Here is a 6,773-nt window from a genome sequence, read left to right as displayed (position 1 = left end):
TTTCCCTGCAAGCGTTGCTAAGGAGCTGTCATTTCAGTTCTCCCAAGGGGAGTGTTAGTTTGCACACATCTTGCTCTTCGCCCTGCCCTTCCTGCCTGAGATCCCGAACCTCTAAGGTTATACAGGCCATTACCCACAATGAATTCAACTACAGATGGATGCTGCTAAACACAGAAGACACACACACACACACACACACACACACACACACACAAATCCTACAGGACATTAATAAAAAGCCCAAGGAACAAGAGCAACAAAAGAACCTACAACCCAACAACCCATTGCCCCTTCATCATTCCACCATATAAACTGCTACACAGGAAATGACACCTTGGCCATTGTGCTACACACAGTGCACGGCTAGCAGGCCTCACACTCTTTCACTTCGCAATAGGCTCTGCCTCATCCTGCCCAATACTTTTTTTTCCTCCTTGAGAAACTTCCCTATCCTCCCCAAATTGCTCTCTCCATTAACACCTCATGTGACAAGATTTTTTTCTATGACACAAAGAACAAAGATTCTATAAGGTTGTCTTTATGATTCTGTTTGTTTTCAAAGAGCTTATCATTTGCAGGTGACTATTCCAATGTAATCCTTCCCTGACATCTGTTCTCTTCCCAAGCAACAACAATAAACTCGAAACAATTGTCTGCAAAGGCTGGAGGCCTCCGCCCGAGCGTCAGTTTACATGAAGGCAGCTACTGTTGCTGTGAGCGATTGAACAATGGCTCCGCTTTTTGTTTTGGTTTTAGAAAATGATTTTTCAGTTATTCCATCTGGAAGTTTTTTGAGGTGGGAGCTGAGGGATTGTTGGTTTGCTTTTGCTTTTTTCATTTGGGGGGGTGTTGTTTTCAGCATTTACTGAGAAACCATGAAGGCTGTCATGAAGATCTCTGTCAGCTTCCCTGGAGGAAACGCACTGTTGATAGTAAAGCGTGGTTGTGTCCTACGTTGGAATATGGAATTTTGTTCTTAGAAAAAAGTGCAAAGTCTCTAGAGAATGATTGTTTTTATTCTAAGATAATGTGTACCCATATGATCGCCGTCGATGTAGAACACTCTTCCATCCAGCGCCCTCCTATGATTACAACACCTTTCTGAAACTCTCCTCACCCCAAATAAGCCCTGGCCATTCTTGCAAGGGTCCAATCGGTTCTTTGGCTCCCGATTTGCATCGACACCTGGCACAGGCTGTTGGTTATAGACACAGAACGCCTCCTATGCCTTCTTTAGAGTTTCTGGTTTGGGGTTTGGGTTTTCCAGAGCCCCTTCACATCTTTTGCCTCCCTGTTTCCTCACAGGCCAGCGGTTCTTGGCTGATTCAGTTCTTTTCCTTTGGCAGATAAGAAAATGGAAGTGCAAGAGATGAATCAGCTTGCTCAAGGTCACACTGACAACAAGGAACAGAACTGGCACTTGATCCCTGGGACCTGGTCTCTTTCTCGCCTTTCAGATTAGGACGGTACCAGACAGGTTCTAGTAATGCTAGTCACTAGTGTAGAGAGACACTACACTCTCTCAGGATGGAGAGGGTTCAAACCGAACATCTTGTTAGCTGTTCTTGTGACTTGTGAAACCATTAGTTGACGGGAGCATGGTTTGGGGCATTGGATATTAATAAGTATGTAACATTTGATTATCCATTCTAATGGAGAGACATAATAGCACTGGGTGTACAAGAATAATTTGGATTAGGGATGTAATGTTTCATTGGCAAATGGCTGACCAAATGTATAGGGTTTGGCTTAGCTTATAAATTTAGTAGGTATTGCTTAGATTAATAATTCTTTAACATCTGATAATCCAAGCTCAAAGGCTCTGAAGTCTGTCCAGGAAGGTAAGCCTGGAGTTAGAAATGAATGGCTGGCAATGCACATATTTTATGTGTTGCCTGTAGGTAGAATTTTCTAAAGTGATTTCCACTTGAAACACGTGACTAAGTGGACACGAGACAATTATCAAATTTAAAAGTCTACCTGAAACTAAACAGACACCTGATACTGGTGCTTTGTAATCCTGTCAATCTAGGTTCATTTTCAGCCCATGCTTTGCAACCACTTCCAAATTTCTCTCCATTCCCAGCACAAGCTCTGCCTAGACAACAGTGTGCTACTACCATGACTTTTCCTGAAGTGTGGCAAACCAAAGCATTGCTCCAAAGAGCAGCCCAAATGCCTATCATTTACCCGATTAAGAAAATGGCTTTACCACAAGAATGGCACCACTGACAACTCACATCCTGTCGCTGAACTCAGCTATTGTTCACACTTGTACAGTTTTCATTCTGCCGCCTCCTAATTCTCTGTGTAAACATGTTTGGATCGCAGCTGGTCGCCAAAATGATCTAGAGGATGTGCTTGCAGTCAGGTGGCATGAGCTCTGAGAACACACACTAATTTAATATTCGCCTAAGGAAAGCATCACTGAGAAGGCATCTTTAATAGATGGAATAAGATGTCATAGGGATTTGAAAAATAAATCTAAAGAGTTCTCTGAATTGTTTTCTATGTGAGGCTAATCTATGTCAACCTTCTGCTCTCTTAATCGCGATATTATTATATAAGTGGGGTCAGACTTGACAAAGAGTAAGAGGCTATTTCTGTTCAATCGACTCGGTCATCTTTAGCATGATCACAAAGCATGGGGAAATCTGCATATGGCATTACACTTGAAACAGAGAGGAGCAAGTTATAACCCAGGTTGCTCAACCAAAAGACTCTGAGATCCCGTCCACAACCCAAAAAATATGTTCCTCAGCTGAAGGCTACCTCGACAGGGAGAAGGGCTATTGCTGGTCAAATTATATGGAAATATATAAAGGTGACTACATTATACACACATTTTCATAACCATAAATGAGGTTTACTCTCTCATTCAATCATCTCGACAGTGATGCAGAGACTTTTAAAAATAAGCATGTATAAATAGTTTTGATTACAAATGGTACTGCATTTCCTCTAATTAACACTATAGCTGTCATGATCCTGATGTGAAATGGCAAAGTGTTTGAAAACTTGCCCTAGCTCATCTTAGCAGAATGAATTGTTGGCAGTCCACAATTCGAGGATGTTAGGTGATGGCTGTTTTTTAAAAAGTTAGAGTGATTTTTAGTTCTTTTTAACATCTAGACTTTAGAGTTCTTTAGATACATAGATTGATTGTTAACAGGGGTCAATTAGCATCTGGGTTTTTTTAAAGTTCATAATGAAGTGCTTTCCTTATAAAGATAAACTCTTTTAAAGAATTAGAAACCAGAAGCAATATTTGAAGTTGTACCTTTGCATTGTAGAGACTTCCACATTGGTAACATATGATACTCTACCTTGGTTGGTGAAAATAAATTCATTCTACAGGACTCTTTTGGAATGACATAGAGACGTTTAAATATTTTTCAGGCAGTCTCACTGTCATTGAGGGTATTCTGGCTCATAATGACTCTATAGGACAGAGTTGAACTTCCCCTGTGAGTTTCCAAGGCTGTCAAACTTTATGGAAACAAAAAGCCTCATATTTCCTCTGGTGAGTTTGAACCACTGACTTTGTGATTAGCAGACCAATGTATAACCCACTATGCCAGCGGTTCTCAACCTGTGGGTCACAACCCCTTTGGGGGTTGAACGATCCTTTCACAGGGTCGCCCGATTCATACCAGTAGCAACAAAAATAATTTTATGGTAGGGGAGTCACCACAACATGAGGAACTGTATTAAAGTGCCGTGGCATTAGGAAGGTTTAGAACCACCGCACTGTGCTATGACAGCTCATTTTTAAAGCAATGGAACCTTTTTTTCCTAATGAAATCCTACTCAGATTCCCAGTTCATAAGCAAAATTGAGAGGAACTGCTCCCATCAAAGGTAGGCTGGGAACCAAAACACACTGATTTACCTTCCCTTCTCCCTTTGATGTCCCTCAAGTACCTCCAAGACCCCAGGTGGAAGAAACCACAGCTCTGCAGCCACTAGTTGAAAATCCGCTGTTCTAGCCTCTCTATTCTGCTCATCCCAAGCTGCCTGCGTGGCCCAGCTCAGAATCCTGACCCCACTCATATACTGCAGTCCTGATTGTTATAACCCTTGGAAAGATGCTTCCTTCTGTGAACTCCTATGCTAGCTAGTTTAACCTTTGACTCTATACAACCTTACATGTTCAACAGTCTGGAGGAGCTACTCCACACCAGGCCAAATGATGAAGAGCTTCCTCTAGATAATTCAAACTCACTGCCATCCAGTAGATTCTAACTCATAGGGACTTAAAAAAAATACTTGTATTGGGGACTCTTACATCTCTTATCACAACCCATACATTCCTGCAATGTGTCAAGCACCTTTGCACATACGCCGTCATCATCATTTTGCAAGCATTCTCTTCCAACTTGAGCCCCTGATATCAGCTCCCCATTTCTTCCCCCTCCCTCCCACACCCACCCTCTTCCAGAACACTTGATAAGTAATAGATTATTATTTCCATATCTTACATCATCCTCTCTTGCCCCTCACCCACTTTTCCATTATTCGTCCCCCTAGGAGGGGGTTCTAGATTGATCCTTGTGATTGATTCCTCCTTTCTCCCCCCACCTCCCCTAATCCTCCTGGTATCTCTACTCTCCTTGTTGTTCCTGAGGGGTTTATCTATACTGGGTTCCTTGTGTTGCAGGCTCTTATCTGTAGCAGTGTGCATATTCTGGTATATTCCAATTTGTGAGGTAGAATTGAGGTCATGATGGTAGGGGGAAGGAAACACCAAAGAACTAGAGGAAAGTTGTGCTTTTCATCGGTGCTATACTGCACACTGACTGGCTCATCTCTTCCCTGCACCCCTCTGTGAGGGGATGTCCAATTGTCTGCAGATGGGCTTTGGGTCTCCACTCCATGCACCCCCCCCCTTCACATTTGGTATTATTTTGTTCTGGGTGTTAGATGCCTGATACCTGATCCCATCAACACCTCATTATCAGACAGGCTGGTGTGCTTCTTCTATGTGGGCTTTGTTGCTTCTCAGTTAGATGGCCACTTGTTTATCTTCAAGCCTTTAAGACCCCAGAAGCTATATCTTTTGATAGCTGAGCATGACCAGCTTTCTTTACCACATTAGCCTATGCACCCATTTTGTCTTCAGCGATAGTGTCAGGAAAGTGAGCATCACATAAAGACAATTGTTAGAACAAAGTGTTCTTGTACTGAGGGAGTACTTGAGTCAAGGCTCAATGTCCACCTGCAACCTTAATTCTTAACATATAGATACGAGTACATAATTCTATTCCCCTCTCATTTATATATATATATATATTTACGTACGTACATGCCTGTATTTAGGCCTCTATAAATGTCCTTTGCCTCCTCGTTCTTTCCTCTATTTCCTTTAACTTTCCTCTTGTCCCACCATCATGGGCCTTTATTCAGGTTTAGTAATTCCTCACTGCTACATTGCCCTTGATTAAGCCCCACTAGGCATCATACGACCTTCCTTCCATTAATTTTAGTTCACTTGTTGATCCCTTGTCCCTGGGTCAGATTCCTTATAGGACAACGTAGAACCACCTCTGTGGGTTTCTGAGACTGTCAGTGTTTATATGAGTAGAAAGCGACATATTTTCCTCATGGAGCAGCTGGTCATTTTGAACAGCTGATCTTGTAGTCAGCAGCCCAATGTTTAAGCCATGACACCACCAGGGTGCCTGTCCTTTATATACATTATCTCATGTATTCCTCAAAATGAGTCTTATAGACCATTCTTTGGCTTGCTGTAAAGATTAAGAAACTGGGCTATAGCAAAGTTAAATTGCCTGTCCAAAGTCATAAATTTAGCAGGAAAAGACAATAACCCTAACCCTAACTCTGACCCTAAGAGATAAGTATACCAGATGTGTCATGTTTTTTAACCTCCTTCATCCTCACTCCACAGTGCCAACACTTGTATTGGTATCATTTCACACACACACACACACACACACACAATTGCTGGTATAATCATTTCATCTATTCTTTATCTTTGAACCTCTCTGCCCCCATAAAGAGTTACAATCTCATAAACCTAAAAGAACAGCTCTACCCTGCCTTGTAGGGCTGCTATGTGTTGAAGTTGACTTGATAGCAGTGCATTTGGTTTTGGTTTTATCTTTGATCTGCTTTCTACAATTCCAGCTAGTCACTGAACTTCTTTTTAAAAAAATCATTTTATTGGGAGCTCGTACAACTCTTATCACAATCCATAGATCCATCCATTGTGTCAAGCACATTTGTACATATATTGCCATCATCATTCTCAAAACATTTGCTTTCTACTTGAGCCCTTGGTATCAGCTCCTCATTTTTCCCCTCCCTCCCCACTTCCCCATCCCTCATGAACGCTTCATAATTTATACATTATTATTATTTGGTCATATCTTACACTGTCTGACATCTCCCTTCACCCACTTTTCTGTTGTCCGTCCTCCAGGGAGCAGGTTATATATAGATCCTTGTAATTGGTTCCCCGTTTCTACCCCAACTTCCCTCCACCTCCCGGTAACGCCACTTTCGCCACTGGTCCCAAAGGAATCATCTGTCCTGGATTCTGTGTGTCCAGTTCCTATCTGTACCAGTGTACATCCTCAGGTCTAGAAGGATTTATAAGGTAGAACTGGGATCATGATAGTGGGGGGAGAGAAGAGAAAGCATTTAAGACCTAGAGGAAAGTTATATGTTTCATTGTTGCTACACTGTACCCTGACTGGCTCGTCTCCTCCCCACAACCCTTCTGTAAGGGGATGTCCAGTTGCCTACAGATGG

At 42.2% G+C, this 6,773-nt stretch overlaps 1 protein-coding gene across 2 annotated transcripts in view; it reads right to left on the bottom strand.

Annotated features, from left to right (window-relative positions):
- The window catches only part of SH2D1A (SH2 domain containing 1A), a 28,939-nt gene that overhangs the window by 2,217 nt on the left and 19,949 nt on the right, over positions 1-6,773 (bottom strand). The gene's annotated exons all lie outside the window — the stretch shown is intronic.

The sequence above is a fragment of the Echinops telfairi genome, unplaced genomic scaffold (assembly GCF_000313985.2).
Source record: "Echinops telfairi isolate 266 unplaced genomic scaffold, ASM31398v2 ScPeMD7_6080;HRSCAF=6971, whole genome shotgun sequence".
Lineage (NCBI taxonomy): Eukaryota > Metazoa > Chordata > Mammalia > Afrosoricida > Tenrecidae > Echinops > Echinops telfairi.
The sequence above is the reverse complement of the archived record's forward strand: the minus strand, read 5'-3'. Positions and strand labels throughout refer to the sequence as shown.